The sequence below is a fragment of the Garra rufa genome, chromosome 1, assembly GCF_049309525.1.
Source record: "Garra rufa chromosome 1, GarRuf1.0, whole genome shotgun sequence".
NCBI classification, from domain to species: domain Eukaryota; kingdom Metazoa; phylum Chordata; class Actinopteri; order Cypriniformes; family Cyprinidae; genus Garra; species Garra rufa.
The window spans coordinates 88,525,995-88,542,747 of NC_133361.1; the positions used below are offsets into that span (position 1 = coordinate 88,525,995).

Genomic DNA, 16,753 nt, shown 5'->3' on the forward strand with positions numbered 1-16,753 from the left:
ATACCACCAACGCAGGCGCTCAGTGCAAGATTTAAGCGGTCAGAAAAGAATGCTCGAATCCGGGTCATGGCAGCCCTTTGTCGTTGAGCGACGGGGACGTCCAGCTTCTTTTTGCCAACTCACCCTTCAGTTGGATTTTGCGCCTGAAGCTCGGCGGCATCCTGTGCTGCCCGCCTCGAGACAAGGGAGCAGGCGGTCCATATGCAGGCGTAGTCGTGGCCGAGAGGTTAAGGCGATGGACTCGAAATCCATTGGGGTCTCCCCACGCAGGTTCGAACCCTGCCGACTACGGTCGGGCATTCCCCCTTTTACCTTTAGCTTTTTGCGACGGTGGTTGGGCCTTCCAAGGCCTTTGGCCTTCGCTCTCTCTGACGTAATTGCGTGCGGCCTTTGTCCCGTAGCTCCTGTGGCAAGTGAGCTTCTGCCGGGCGGCTTGTGGAGAAAGTGTTCTTATATAAAAAGTAAGAAGCGCGCAAAAAACAAGAGCCCGGATAGCTCAGTCGGTAGAGCATTAGACTTTTTTTTACTCTGAGGGTCCAGGGTTCAAGTCCTTGTTCCGGTGAAGGGCCATCTTCTTGTTGTCGCCCTCAGCTTGCAGTCGTGCCGGTCCAGCTCTGTCGTGAGGCGGCGTACGCTTAAAGATGTGACAGAGTTCACATAGAGTGATTGCTTCATGAATTTTTCGTTGCTTGTGGTGGGCTGTTTTCCCCTTTAGGAGTTTTGCGCTAGACGATTTTAGTAAAGCGGTAGCCAGTTCATTGTCTTTTCAGCCAACTTTGAGGTCGACAACGGGACAGAGGACGTCAGGGTCGCCGTAGTCGTGGCCGAGTGGTTAAGGCGATGGACTAGAAATCCATTGGGGTCTCCCCACGCAGGTTCGAATCCTGCCGACTACGCTCTTCACCAGTGCTGAGGAGAAGTAGGCGGGCCCTTTTCTTCCGTGTCCCTAGCACGCATTTGTGTGCCCTCTCTCCACAGTAATAAAAAGCGCCGCTAGCCCTTTTTTTTCAATTCGGACGGCCAGCACCACCAGATGTGAGCCAGTGGTGCGCCGTGATCGTATAGTGGTTAGTACTCTGCGTTGTGGCCGCAGCAACCCCGGTTCGAATCCGGGTCACGGAAGGCTTTTTGTTCACTGAGCTCCTTTCTGCCACCTCCATTTTTCGTACGGGTGCGGTGCCAGTTAAACTATACCAACAACGCAGGCAGCAGAGGCTGGCTTTCGGGGTCAACAAAGAAGGCTCGAAGTGCACGAGTCACTGATGGGGCCAAAAGAGCTGAAGCCATCTTTGTTTGATCCCGTCCAGGGTTTGCATCCCGTCATGGACGAGAGAGCGCTCTCTTTCCATGCTGGCTAAAGAAATTTGAAGCGGCGAAGCTGGAAGCGCAAAGGCTGCAAACACAGACCATGACGAGGCGCGCTTCGTTCCACTGCACGCTGGCGGGTGGCCAGATTGACTCTGCTCTTGACACTATAGCGTAGCTCTGCTGTGAGCAGAGCCCCCAAAAATACAGGTCACTCGCAAAGGTTCCCCTCCACGGAAATCTTTAGTAAAAGGCGAAAGATTTATGCGCTGATGACGAGAAACTCGACATGTGTCTCTATGCCCTTGGACCTGTGCGCTCACTGTGGTAAACCACTACGCTCACCAAGGGTAATCTAGGGTGCCGACACCTGCCAACATGATTTTCGTCACCCCCCTCACTCCAAGTGGGAGAAGTAAAAGTTACCAAAGTCCCTTCCTTCACCCAGTATTCACAAACCCGATCAAGTTAATGTCATCTCTTTTTTCATGCCCCCGTATTAGAGGCCAAAAAAAATATTAAATGAAATAAAGCGGTCCAAATAATGACCCACTGTAATGTGTAGCATTCAAGATATTGAGCGACTTTAGCTCGTGGCGGGTCAATCTGGTATTTCATGGAGTAGGGGCTCGTTTTGGCAAGTTGGGTGCAGGGAGCGAAGAACAGCAAGCGCAACTCTTCATTAGTATAGTGAACAGTATCTCCGCCTGTCACGTGGAAGACCGGGGTTAGATTCCCCAACGGGGAGACCTAGCTCTCTGCTGCTGTCGAACAACTCATCCAAAAGCTTTTGGTGCAGACAGAGGTCACAGAAGGAGTTCTGCTTCGAGGTCAACCGCAGCCGAAAACAACGCGTTGGCCGGGAATCCAACCCAGGTCAACTGCTTAGAAGGCAGCTATGCTCCCCACAATACCACCAACGCAGGCGCTCAGTGCAAGATTTAAGCGGTCAGAAAAGAATGCTCGAATCCGGGTCATGGCAGCCCTTTGTCGTTGAGCGACGGGGACGTCCAGCTTCTTTTTGCCAACTGAAGCTCGGCGGCATCCTGAGCTGCCCGCCTCGAGACAAGGGAGCAGACGGTCCATATGCAGGCGTAGTCGTGGCCGAGAGGTTAAGGCGATGGACTCGAAATCCATTGGGGTCTCCCCGCGCAGGTTCGAACCCTGCCGACTACGGTCGGGCATTCCCCCTTTTACCTTTAGCTTCTTGCGACGGTGGTTGGGCCTTCCAAGGCCTTTGGCTTTCGCTCTCTCTGACGTAATTGCGTGCAGCCTTTGTCCCGTAGCTCCTGTGGCAAGTGAGCTTCTCCCAGGCGGCTTGTGGAGAAAGTTTTCTTATATAAAAAGTAAGAGGCACACAAAACACAAGAGCCCGGATAGCTCAGTCGGTAGAGCATCAGACTTTTAATCTGAGGGTCAAGGGTTCAAGTCCCTGTTCGGGCGAAGGGCCATCTTCTTGTCGGCGGCCTCAGCTTACAGTCGTGACAGTCCAGCACTGCCGTGTGTCGGCGTACGCTTAAAGATGTGACAGAGTTCACATAGAGTGATTGCTTCATGAATTTTTCGTTGCTTGTGGTGGGCTGTTTTCCCCTTTAGGAGTTTTGCGCTAGACGATTTTAGTAAAGCGGTAGCCAGTTCATTGTTTTTTCAGCCAACTTTGAGGTCGACAACGGGACAGAGGACGTCAGGGTCGCCGTAGTCGTGGCCGAGTGGTTAAGGCGATGGACTAGAAATCCATTGGGCTCTCCCCGCGCAGGTTCGAATCCTGCCGACTACGCTCTTCACCAGTGCTGAGGAGAAGTAGGCGGGCCCTTTTCTTCCGTGTCCCTAGCACAGATTTGTGTGCCCTCTCTCCACAGTAATAAAAAGCGCCGCTAGCCCTTTTTTTTCAATTCGGACGGCCGGCACCACCAGATGTGAGCCAGTGGTGCGCCGTGATCGTATAGTGGTTAGTACTCTGCGTTGTGGCCGCAGCAACCCCGGTTCGAATCCGGGTCACGGCAGGCTTTTTGTTCACTGAGCTCCTTTCTGCCACCTCCATTTTTCGTACGAGTGCAGTGCCAGTTAAACTATACCAACAACGCAGGCAGCAGAGGCTGGCTTTCGGGGTCAACAAAGAAGGCTCGAAGTGCACGAGTCACTGATGGGGCCAAAAGAGCGGAAGCCATCTTTGTTTGATCCCGTCCAGGGTTTGTATCCCGTCATGGACGAGAGAACGCTGTCTTTCCATGCTGGCTAAAGAAATTTGAAGCCGCGAAGCTGGAAGCGCAAAGGCTGCAAACACAGACCATGACGAGGCGCGCGTCGTTCCACTGCACGCTGGCGGGTGGCCAGATTGACTCTGCTCTTGACACTATAGCGTAGCTCTGCTGTGAGCAGAGCCCCCAAAAATACAGGTCACTCGCAAAGGTTCCCCTCCACGGAAATCTTTAGTAAAAGGTGAAAGATTTATGCGCTGATGACGAGAAACTCGAGATGTGTCTCTATGCCCTTGGACCTGTGCGCTGAACCACTACGCTCACCAAGGGTAATCCAGGGTGCCGACACCTGCCAACATGATTTTCGTCACTCCCCTCACTCCAAATGGGAGAAGTAAAAGTTACGAAAGTCCCTTCCCTCACCCATTATTCACAAACCCGATCAAGGTAATGTCATCTCTTTTTTCATGCCCCCATATTAGAGGCCAAAAAAAATATTAAATGAAATAAAGCGGTCCAAATAATGACCCACTGTAATGTGTAGCATTCAAGATATTGAGAGACTTTAGCTCGTGCCGGGTCAATCTCGTATTTCTTGGAGTAGGGGCTCGTTTTGGCAAGTTGGGTGCAGTCGCGTGTGCTGGAAGCGAAGAACAGCAAGCGCATGTACCTTCCAGCGATCAGCCGGCTGAACAATTCCTAACATTTCCTAACAAGATTTGAATACTTCCGAACGTTGTCTGAACATTTCTGAACGAAGTCCGAACTAGGTGCATACTCCTTTGTAACTACAACCGAACAGGTCCTAATGCAAATCCTAAAGCTTCGAACAAGTGGGGCAAAGCAGCCAATCAATTCCTACCGAGAGGAAAGAGCTAATCGGTCATCAATCTCGCTGCTGATTGGCTGAATGAGTTTTGTGACATTCCAGCTGTTTACTGGACATCTGCTAACCGGAGATCGAAGATAAGCAAGTTTATCAAATTACAAATCCGTAACACTAATGTTAACCTATTTGTTCAAACATCAAATTATGATTTTATTCCGATCGGTACATGCTTGCGTACCAAAGTAAGCTAACTTAAAACTGACGTGTATCAGTTATCGCTAGCTAATGCTAATTAACCCTTTGATGCATAACATGGGTCATAAGTGACCTGACTGAGTTTTTATTTTCGATATTTTTGCAAAAATGTTATTTCATCATTCAGTATTCCAAGTATTCAGTCCCTGTTATTTCAGTCATGGCTGAGTGATTCTTTTCTGAATGTATGTTAATCATTTATTATTTCAGGTAATTATTATATAACTAGTTTTTAATTTAAAGTGAGTTCAGTCCTCAGACGAGAAAGAACGACGGCGCGTAAGTGTCTACTTTAATACTATTTCGCTAGGCGGTCGTTACTTAGAGTTGCTGCTAAAAGCACTTTGTTGTTTCTGTTTAATTACTTATTCCTAAGTATTAATTTTAAGCCGCTGTTCTCTTAAGCACTCTGTAGTTTCTATTCACTTATTGGTTAATATTAAATTTGAGCAGCTTCTAAAAAGCACTCTGTAGTTTCTACTTACTTATTGGTTAATATTAAATTTGAGCTGCTTCTAAAACGCACTCTGTAGTTTCTATTTACTTATTGGTTAATATTAAATTTGAGCTGCTTCTAAAACGCACTCTGTAGTTTCTATTTACTTATTGGTTAATATTAAATTTGAGCAGCTTCTAAAACGCACTCTGTAGTTTCTATTTACTTATTGGTTAATATTAAATTTGAGCAGCTTCTAAAACGCACTCTGTAGTTTCTATTTACTTATTGGTTAATATTAAATTTGAGCTGCTTCTAAAACGCACTCTGTAGTTTCTATTTACTTATTGGTTAATATTAAATTTGAGCTGCTTCTAAAACGCACTCTGTAGTTTCTATTTACTTATTGGTTAATATTAAATTTGAGCTGCTTCTAAAATGCACTCTGTAGTTTCTATTTACTTATTGGTTAATATTAAATTTGAGCAGCTTCTAAAACGCACTCTGTAGTTTCTATTCACTTATTCGTTAATATTAATTTTGAGCTGCTTCTTAAAGTACTCTGTTGTTCTATTTAGTTATTCGTTTGTTTTATTTACATCTATTCACTGTTAGAAAAGGAGTGTTCTTCTGTTATTTGTCCTGCGATTGTTTTGCTTTAAATTCTAGTTTTTATTGCAATCATTAAAATTGATAACTGAGAGTACGGCCAAGGGAAGCTTTTGTTTTTGTCATATCGTTCCCTTCTGGAGCTATTACAAGTGCGAAGCTGTTGCTTTTGAGTTTCGATTGAGCCATTTTGCGTGCGGGCGAGACATTTGCGGCTGACTGAGCCTAGGAGGCGTGGCTAGCGAGAATACTGCTCAAATAGTTTGCTTACTTTCCATACTGCGGGAAAGTGAGTTCAGTCCTCAGACGAGAAAGAACGACGGCGCGTAAGTGTCTACTTTAATACTATTTCGCTAGGCGGTCGTTACTTAGAGTTGCTGCTAAAAGCACTTTGTTGTTTCTGTTTAATTACTTATTCCTAAGTATTAATTTTAAGCCGCTGTTCTTTTAAGCACTCTGTAGTTTCTATTCACTTATTGGTTAATATTAAATTTGAGCAGCTTCTAAAACGCACTCTGTAGTTTCTACTTACTTATTGGTTAATATTAAATTTGAGCTGCTTCTAAAACGCACTCTGTAGTTTCTATTTACTTATTGGTTAATATTAAATTTGAGCTGCTTCTAAAACGCACTCTGTAGTTTCTATTTACTTATTGGTTAATATTAAATTTGAGCAGCTTCTAAAACGCACTCTGTAGTTTCTATTTACTTCTTGGTTAATATTAAATTTGAGCAGCTTCTAAAACGCACTCTGTAGTTTCTATTTACTTATTGGTTAATATTAAATTTGAGCAGCTTCTAAAACGCACTCTGTAGTTTCTATTTACTTATTGGTTAATATTAAATTTGAGCTGCTTCTAAAACGCACTCTATAGTTTCTATTTACTTATTGGTTAATATTAAATTTGAGCAGCTTCTAAAACGCACTCTGTAGTTTCTATTCACTTATTCGTTAATATTAATTTTGAGCTGCTTCTTAAAGTACTCTGTTGTTCTATTTAGTTATTCGTTTGTTTTATTTACATCTATTCACTGTTAGAAAAGGAGTGTTCTTCTGTTATTTGTCCTGCGATTGTTTTGCTTTAAATTCTAGTTTTTATTGCAATCATTAAAATTGATAACTGAGAGTACGCTCCAAGGGAAGCTTTTGTTTTTTTCATATCGTTCCCTTCTGGAGCTATTACAAGTGCGAAGCTGTTGCTTTTTGAGTTTCGATTGAGCCATTTTGCGTGCGGGCGAGACATTTGAACTCACAAACCCTATGCTGCTGACTTCAATTCACTTCTAGCTTCATTTGATCTACAACGTGTTATCACTACATGCACTCATAAATCTGGCAACCAACTTGATCTCATTTACATGCGAAATTGTATTTCAGACAACATTGTGGTCAAACCCCTACACATCTCTGACCACTTCTTCATTACATTTGACCTACATCTTGCTACTTGTGCACTCCCAACCCCTCTACCTGTTACTTTCAGAAGAAACCTACGCTCTCTCTCACACTCCCATCTTTCTTCTTTAGTATCCTCCTCCCTTCCCTCTCCTACTCACTTCTCATCCCTGGACACTAATGCAGCAACTGACACCTTATGCTCCACTCTTACCTCCTGTCTAGATGCTATATGCCCTCTCTCCTCCAGGCCAGCACGATCTGCTCCGACAACCCCTTGGTTATCCGATGTTCTTCGTGAGCATCGTTCCGGACTTAGGGCAGCCGAGAGAAAATGGCACAAATCTAAGGATCCATCCGACCTCAGTATGTATCGGTCTATGCTCTCATCTTTCGCTACCCAAGTACATACAGCCAAATCTTCATACTTCCACAACAGGATCAACAATTCCCCGGACGCACGCAACCTTTTCAAAACATTTAATACACTGCTTTGTCCCCCTCCACCACCTCCCACAACTTCTATAACAGCTGATGATTTCGCCACATTTTTCACAGGCAAAACTACATCGATCAATAATAAGTTCTCAGCTCCACACATACAGGAACTAAAATTGACCACAATCACGGCTGGAACCCCCCACTTCTCCTTCTGTCCTTGCTCGGAGGCAGAAGTAACCAAACTTTTCCTCTCCAGCCATCCGACGACATGTCCTTTAGATCATATCCCCTCACACCTTCTCCAAGCAATCTCCCCTACAATCCTACCGGCGCTCACACACATCATCAACACATCTCTTCTCACAGGCACTTTTCCCACTACATTTAAGCAGGCCCGGGTAACCCCGCTGCTCAAAAAACCTACACTTAACTCTTCACTCATAGACAACTACAGACCTGTCTCCCTCCTTCCATTCATAGCAAAAACACTGGAACGGGCTGTTTTCAACCAGCTATCCTTATTCCTCTCACAGAACAATCTACTGGACTCTAACCAATCAGGGTTCAGAAGCGGCCATTCAACTGAGACTGCGCTACTGTCTGTCACTGAAGCCTTGCGGACGGCAAAAGCTGAGTCCAAATCATCGGTACTCATCTTGCTGGACCTATCTGCAGCTTTTGACACTGTGAATCACCAGATCCTCCTGTCCACCCTCTCAATGCTGGGTATTACAGGGACTTCACTTCACTGGTTCAAATCCTACCTCTCTGGTAGGTCTTTCAGAGTGGCCTGGGGAGGCGAGGTATCCAAAACTCATCAACTGGTCACTGGGGTTCCTCAGGGTTCAGCTCTTGGACCCCTCCTCTTCTCCATATACACTACATCTCTGGGCCCCATCATACAGGCACATGGCTTCTCCTACCATTGCTATGCTGATGACACACAGCTCTATCTTTCTTTCAAACCAGACGATCCATCGGTAGCTGCACGGATCTCAGGTTGCCTGGCGGATATCTCTGCATGGATGAAGGAACACCATCTACAGCTCAATCTAGCAAAGACGGAACTCCTTATCTTTCCTGCCACTCCATCGTTACAGCATGACTTCTCCATCCAGTTAGGTTCATCAACAATTACCCCATCAACTTCAGCCAGAAATCTGGGTGTTATCTTTGACAACCAACTGACTTTTAAAGACCACATAGCTAAGACCGCTCGATCTTGCAGGTTTGCATTGTACAACATCAGAAAGATCAGGCCCTTTCTAACAGAGCATGCTACACAACTCCTCGTCCAGGCCCTGGTCATTTCCAGGCTGGACTACTGCAATGCTCTTTTAGCTGGTCTTCCAGCATGTACAATCAAGCCTCTACAAATGATTCAGAATGCAGCAGCACGACTGGTCTTCAACGAGCCCAAAAAGGCCCATGTTACACCTCTCTTCATATCCCTGCACTGGCTACCGGTTACAGCGTGCATCAAATTCAAGACACTGATGCCTCCATTCACTACTAGACATCTACACTCCTTCCAGAAGCCTGAGATCCTCTAGTGAAAGACGCCTCATTGTACCACCACAGAGAGGTATTAAATCACTGTCCAGAACATTCTCGTTCAATGTCCCTGCCTGGTGGAATGATCTTCCCACCCCTATCCGGAATGCAGACTCCTTAACAGCTTTCAAACGACTGCTGAAAACCCATCTTTTTCGACACTATCTGACTCAATAAAAAAAAAAAAAAATCCCTTCTAGCCTGTTTTTCCTCTCTTTCTTGATCTTCTCCTTCTAGCCTGCACTCTTCTAACAACGCCTGACATATGGTATTTTTGAACACTTCCTATGTTGATCTGCCTCCTTAGGATGAATCACTTGTTGTATTCCCAATTGTAAGTCGCTTTGGATAAAAGCGTCGGCTAAATGAATAAATGTAAATGTAAATGTAAATGTAATTTCCACAAATCGTTGTTCATTTTCCTTTCATCCTTTATATAAATCACAGTTTTTGTAGTTTTACATGAAAATCTATTTGAACATTTTTGCAAGTAGAAACTTATTTACTGCAGAAAATAATTAACCTGCCATATTTTTTTACCACTTAACATGTCTTGCATGGTTTTTTTTTATATTTGATGCACAGTGTTGGGGAGGTTACTTTGGAAATGTAATAGATTACAGATTACAAATTACCCTATTAAAAATGTAATAAGTAGTGTACCTTTTCAATTACTTTAGAAAAGTAAAGTAACTGATTACATCTGATTACTTTTTGATTACTTTTAAGTTTCTAATGGATATTTTAAACTAAATCATTTTCAAGCATTTATATCAAGCAGGTGTGACCTTACAGTAGTTTACTGTTAGAATTTCAAAATCTTTCATCACTTGAATTAAGATTATATTAATTTAATTTTAAAGTACAGCCATCACAAAACCAGACCTTATAACAAACAATTGTTTAATGTTGTTACAAAATCAAAATTTTGCATAGCTATGACAGGACACACTGGCAAGTAACAATGCCTTGAAAAACTTAAATCTTAAAAAAAGATTTCTCTAAATATCTAAATTATCTATTTAAAATAATAGATAATTCATAAACTTAAATGAGAACATGGCTCCTACATAATTATTTTTAGTTATATTTAAGAGAAAACACAATTCTAGATTATAATAATGTAGTAAAAACACGTTTTTTTCTTCTGACTGATATAATATTTTTTTTTACAAATCTGCATACTATTATAATTTTTTTTACCACTATGTGTGAAGGGAAATCATTATACCATACAGGGCTAATAATTATTTCTCACTAACAGAAGAAAGAATAGATTCTAGAATAGATACTGCCAAATCCAAACAGACTCCATCATTGAAGCTGTGTCATAAAATCCATGGTATTGTTTTTTTTTTTTTTTTTTTAAATAAAGTTACATTTCATCTAAAACACTGCTTAGATTCAGTGACCAACTGGGGCGCTTCACTAGATAATAGCTCGATTTTGCAAAACAAAATGGGACAAACTAATTGAGAGATTTGTCCACTAGGTGGCACGTTAGGTCAACATCGATCATTACAGAGAAAAGTTTCAAGCCCTTGAGAAAAATAGATCTATATTATTCGAAAATAAACTAAACTGCAGCGGATTTTCATCCTTCAAATCATTAGTCACGTTTCAGCTGAAAATCACGCAGTAGTCTAAACACTGATTTTACAAATTACACTCAAAATTAAAATGGGTTAATCTGATAAAATCGCAAGTTAGATCTGACATTACCAACCTTATTCAAGGAGAAAAAAATTGATTTTTTTGTGAAAGGGTTCATAAATACAAGTGTGTCTGGTAAAGGCAGCTAGCAGGCTAGCTAATTTGTTATGAATGTTTTTAATATTGGTCTCCAACACACAAAGGGGACGATGAACGCGCTGACAAAGAGGATTAACCTAATTGGCAGATGTGGTGCACCCCAAATTCAAACCAATCAAAAGCATCAGAATAGCACCGCTTTAATAAATGGCCTTAGCAGAAGGCATCGTGCATATCAAAAACAGGCAAAGCAACAGATTAATATTATTCAACATATCCCAGATTTTTAAAGAAAATTTTTAGATGAACCCCATTTGTAATCTTCTAACTGTAATTTAATTACACATTTTTCTAAGTAACTTTAACGAATTACTGTTACATTTATTTTGTAATTAAATTACGTAACGGCGTTACATGTAACTAGTTACTCCCCAACACTGACCATCCAATTAATATTAAAATCACCAGACATCATACATTCACAGCAGTTATCAAGAGTAGAAAGAAGATTCTTCAGTTCATTATAAAACTTTGCATCATGACATGGAGGATTATAAAGCACTACTATATTAAATGTCATATTTGGAGAAAGAATAACATTTAATCCCAAGCACTCCATGTTCACCTTCAATTCAAATTGTAAACATCTAAAATGCTCCCTTATATAAATAAAAACAACACCACCCCTTCCACTGACCCTATCTCTCCTATAACAAGTATATCCTGGTACATTAATTAGGTCAAAGAACATTATGATTCAACCAAGTCTCAGATATACATAAAAAATCCAAATTGGAATCAATAAGTAAATTCTGTATCTGGTCTATTTTTGGTCATATACTTCTTATATTTATATGTCCTCCCAGTATTCCTTTAAATTTATTCCCAGAGTTCCAGATGACTTTAGCATGATTCACAGTTTGAAAGAGTCTTGACTTCTTCTGTTTCAATATTGCATTTAATTTATTGCATGCCTTTTAGCCCTCGTAAAACTCTGTTGGCATTTGTCCATTATTGCAGACGGGCCATTACGGTAATGACAATTAACTGTAACTGGCATATAAGGATTAATGTGAGGCATAGAACTCACCTCAGTGTCCATGTAAGTGATCTCAGATTGATCAAACACTACAGGTCCTTTTCAAAAAAATTAGCATATTGTGATAAAGTTCATTATTTTCTTTAATGTACTGATAAACATGAGACTTTCATATATTTTAGATTCATTACACACAACTGAAGTAGTTCAAGCCTTTTATTGTTTTAATATTGATGATTTTGGCATACAGCTCATGAAAACCCCCAAATTTAAAAAATTAGCATATTTCATCCGAGCAATAAAAGAAAAGTGTTTTTAATACAAAAAAAGTCAACATTCAAATAATTATGTTCAGTTATGCACTCAAAACTTGGTCGGGAATCCTTGTGCAGAAATGACTGCTTCAATGCGGCGTGGCATGGAGGCAATCAGCCTGTGGCACTGCTGAGGTGTTATGGAGGCCCAGGATGCTTCGATAGCAGCCTTAAGCTCATTCAGAGTGTTGGGTCTTGCGTCTCTCAACTTTCTCTTCACAATATCCCACAGATTCTCTATGGGGTTCAGGTCAGGAGAGTTGGCAGGCCAATTGAGCACAGTAATACCATGGTCAGTAAACCATTTACCAGTGGTTTTGGCACTGTGAGCAGGTGCTAGGTCGTGCTGAAAAATGAAATCTTCATCTCCATAAAACTTTTCAGCAGATGGAAGCATGAAGTGCTTCAAAATCTCCTGATAGCTAGCTACATTGACCCTGCCCTTGATAAAACACAGTGGACCAACACCAGCAGCTGACATGGCACCCCAGACCATCACTGACTGTGGGTACTTGACACTGGACTTCAGGCATTTTGGCATTTTCCTCTCCCCAGTCTTCCTCCAGACTCTGGCACCTTGATTTCCAAATGACATGCAAAATTTGCTTTCATACGAAAAAACTTTGGACCACTGAGCAACAGTCCAGTGCTGCTTCTCTGTAGCCCATTTCTTGCACACGCCTGTACACGGTGGCTCTGGATGTTTCTACTCCAGACTCAGTCCACTGCTTCTGCAGGTCCCCCAAGGTCTGGAATTGGTCCTTCACCACAATCTTCCTCAGGGTCCGGTCACGTCTTCTCGTTGTGCAGCGTTTTCTGCCACACTTTTTCCTTCCCACAGACTTCCCACTGAGGTGCCTTGATACAGCACTCTGAGAACAGCCTATTCATTCAGAAATTTCTTTCTGTGTCTTACCCTCTTGCTTGAGGGTGTCAATGATGGCCTTCTGGACAGCAGACAGGTCGGCAGTCTTACCCATGATTGCGGTTTTGAGTAATGAACCAGGCTGGGATTTTTCAAAAGCCTCAGGAATCTTTCGCAGGTGTTTAGAGTTAATTCGTTGATTCAGATGATTAGGTTAATAGCTCGTTTAGAGAACCTTTTCATGATATGCTAATTTTTTGAGATAAGAATTTTGGGTTTTCATAAGCTATATGCCAAAATCATCAATATTAAAACAATAAAAGGCTTAAACTACTTCAGTTGTGTTTAATGAATCTAAAATATGTTAAAGTCTAATGTTTATCAGTACATTACAGAAAATAATGAACTTTATCACAATATGCTAATTTTTTTTAAAGGACCTGTACTGCCACTGCCTTTACTCCTGCTAGACAGCACAGCTCTGCATTCTCCACTTTGTCCAAAATTGGTAACTTCAGCCACTGCCCAAGTTCACCTGTTGATTCATTAGCCAGCGCCGCGTCTCCATGGAGGGACCAGTCCCGTCACCCCTCCGCACCACCCCAGGCGATCCCCACCGACAGCCAGGGACAGCACACACATTTCGGCTCCATCGGGACAAACGCCATCCAGCATCGGAGTCAGGGTAAATTGCGGAGATGTTATAGACAGGGTGACAGTGCTTAATAAAATGTTAAATTGCTCCAATACTTGAACAGGGAAGACACACATATTGGACGATAGAGACCCAACAGAGACAGAATGCACAGACTTTGATTTTAATTCAAGGGGTAACTGGGAACACAGGTGCACAGAATGAGGAACTGGACTAAAGAAAAGGAACAGGACCAAAAAAGGGCACACAGAAACAGAAACAGGTCCATATTCCTGGCATATCATTCCCCTTCTGGAAGGCGCATCCTTGCTCTGATGGAACAACAGAAGGAGAAGAATGGATCCTGGGAGGAGCCAGTCTCTGTATGTCCTTGTGTCTCCTTCTCTTTCTCAGGGAACAAGGGTTGTAGTTGTAACCCGAAACAGTGATGTTAAAAATGCTAACAATGTCCTTTAATGTGTTTCAACCAAAAAACTGCACTTCCTGTGAGATCTCTTTTCAATTCATGATATACAAATGTGAAGTTCTTACATTGTAGACAGAGCAAACGCATTGTCCATATTCCTAATTATTACTTGGTCTTTTATGCATTACAGTGTCAACTAGCTATATTGTGTTGACTTTAGTGTACTATGGACAAAACATAATGCTTTAAGATGTGAAATAGAATGTTCCATTATATACATTTTGTTTGAAACTCTTTCTACACTAAGGGGATCTGTTAGGCTACTCTCTATTATGAATTTTCATGTGCCTGTCAAGGCTTCCTTTTAGACTAAAACAGTTTCCACACTGAGAGCATGAGTAAGGCTTCTCTCCAGTATGAACTCTCATGTGCTTGTTAAGGGTTCCTTTTTGATTAAAACTCTTTCCACACAGTTTGCACGAGTAAGGCTTCTCTCCAGTATGAACTCTCATGTGCTTGTTAAGGGTTCCTTTTTCACTGAAACTTTTTCCACACAGTTTGCATGAGTAAGGCTTCTCTCCTGTGTGGACTCTCATGTGTCTGTTAAGGCTTTCTTTTTGATTAAAACTCTATCCACACTGTTGGCATGTAGAAGGGTTCTCCATTGTGTGGATTTTCTGGTGGATTTTAAGGTTTCCACCTTCAGCAAAACTCTTTCCACACTGTTTGCATCTGTAAGGCTTCTCTCCAGTGTGAACTTTCATGTGTCTGTTAAGGTGTCCTTTTAGAGTGAAACTCTTTCCACACTGTTGGCAGGTGTAAGGCTTCTCTCCAGTGTGAATTCTTCCTTTTTGAGAGAAACTGTTTTCACACTGAACGCAAGAAAAATAACTCATAGTTCCTGTAGTTTGAGCTCTTTTTTGTTTAGAAGTTTTTTCAGACTCTAAAGAACAAAAAGATTTTTCTCCAGATACAAAATCATGAAGATTCTCAAACTGAACTTTCTCTTCAGTTTCATTTAGATCTTCTCTCTCCTCTTTCAGCGCTGTTAGGTCTAAAGTGGAAAAACAAAGAAATAAAAGTTAACCCCAGTTTAATGGCACAAAACATTTAATATCAAAACATGTAGATATTCAATTCAATTCAATTCAAGTTTATTTGTATAGCGCTTTTTACAATACAAATTGTTGCAGAGCAGCTGTACAAAAGTTTTAGGCAACTACAATATATTTAGTAGCTTATTAGTGGTGAATACTGTATGTTGAGTCGATGTACGTATGATATAAATATTAAATCAGTAACTGTGTAATCAAACAGATGATGAACACTAATTGCAATGGTTATGTGCTGTAATCAACTTGTAGGAAAATTATGTAGTGCTGTATGTTGTTTCAAGGCTGGCATTATCTGCGGTCCTCTGAGGGGTTGGCATCATCTCTTCTTCTGAATCCGGGCTGAATCTTGTGTAAATCCTAGTTAACACGGGATAGAAATCCCGTGGCAGAGACAGAGAAACAAAGAAATAATTAGCGTAGCTGCTGTTCCAACTTCCGACCAAACAAAAATGATGGTTTAGCCCAAGTTGAAGAATATTAATGTGCATTTGATCAGATGTAACTGAAATTACAACGTTATGAGATACATTATGTGAATGCTTGGCTAAAGAGATGAGTCTTTAATCTAGATTTAAACATAGAAAGTGTGTCTGAACCCCGAACTTTATCAGGAAGGCTATTCCAGAGTTTGGGAGCCAAATGAGAAAAGGCTCTCCCTCCTTTAGTGGACTTTGCTATCCTAGGTACAGAGTAGTCCAGAGTTTTGCGACCTTAGGGAGCGTGAGGGATTGTAGCGTAGTAGGAGACTAGTTAGGTATGCAGGAGCTAAACCATTAAGGGCCTTATAGGTAAGAAGTAAGATTTTGTAAGTGATACGGAACCTAATAGGTAGCCAGTGCAGAGACCATAAAATTGGGTTAATATGATCATATTTTCTTGACCTGGTAAGGACTCTAGCAGCTGCATTTTGGACTACCTGTAGCTTATTTATTGAATAAGCAGGACAACCACCTAGTAGTGCATTACAGTAGTCCAGTCTAGACGTCATGAATGCATGAACTAACTTTTCTGCATCAGAAACAGGTAACATGTTCCGTAGCTTAGCAATGTTTCTAAGATGGAAGAATGCTGTTTTTGTAACATAGGAAATATGATTTTCAAAAGACAGGTTGCTGTCTAATATAACACCCAGATTTTTGACTGTAGAGGAAATAACAGTACATCCATCTAGTTGCAGGTTGCAGTTTAAGAGATTTTGTGTACTGTTTTTTGGTCCAATAAGTAATATCTCAGTCTTATCTGAATTCAACAGTAGAAAATTATTGGTCATCCAGTCTTTCACATTTTTAACACACTCTGTTAACTTTGCTAAGTTAGAGGTTTCATCTGGTCTTGTTGAAATATATAGTTGAGTATCATCAGCATAACAATGGAAACTAATCCCATATTTCCTAATAATATTACCGAGGGGTAACATGTAAATTGAAAATAGTAGGGGACCTAGGACAGATCCTTGTGGCACTCCATACTTTACTGGTGTTAGCTGCGATGACTCCCCGTTTAAATAAACAAAGTGGTAGCGATCGGACAGGTATGATCTGAACCATCCTAAAGCCTGCCCTTGAATACCTGTTTAATTTTGTA

General features: G+C 41.6%; 7 non-coding genes across 7 annotated transcripts; 5 read left to right on the forward strand and 2 right to left on the reverse strand.

The window, feature by feature from the left end:
• Positions 1–209: 209 nt before the first annotated feature.
• Positions 210–291, forward strand: trnas-cga (transfer RNA serine (anticodon CGA)). Its single transcript has one exon. It is a non-coding gene; the product is annotated as a tRNA-Ser (tRNA).
• Positions 292–814: 523 nt separating this feature from the next.
• Positions 815–896, forward strand: trnas-aga (transfer RNA serine (anticodon AGA)). The gene has a single exon. It is a non-coding gene; the product is annotated as a tRNA-Ser (tRNA).
• A 585-nt stretch (positions 897–1,481) lies between these two features.
• On the reverse strand, positions 1,482–1,595 carry LOC141290622 (U5 spliceosomal RNA). Its single transcript, XR_012340187.1, has one exon. It is a non-coding gene; the product is annotated as a U5 spliceosomal RNA (small nuclear RNA).
• Positions 1,596–2,399: 804 nt separating this feature from the next.
• trnas-cga (transfer RNA serine (anticodon CGA)) lies at positions 2,400–2,481 on the forward strand. Its single transcript has one exon. It is a non-coding gene; the product is annotated as a tRNA-Ser (tRNA).
• A 519-nt stretch (positions 2,482–3,000) lies between these two features.
• Positions 3,001–3,082, forward strand: trnas-aga (transfer RNA serine (anticodon AGA)). The gene has a single exon. It is a non-coding gene; the product is annotated as a tRNA-Ser (tRNA).
• A 154-nt stretch (positions 3,083–3,236) lies between these two features.
• Positions 3,237–3,308, forward strand: trnah-gug (transfer RNA histidin (anticodon GUG)). Its single transcript has one exon. It is a non-coding gene; the product is annotated as a tRNA-His (tRNA).
• Positions 3,309–3,667: 359 nt separating this feature from the next.
• LOC141290979 (U5 spliceosomal RNA) lies at positions 3,668–3,782 on the reverse strand. Its single transcript, XR_012340259.1, has one exon. It is a non-coding gene; the product is annotated as a U5 spliceosomal RNA (small nuclear RNA).
• Positions 3,783–16,753: the final 12,971 nt, after the last annotated feature.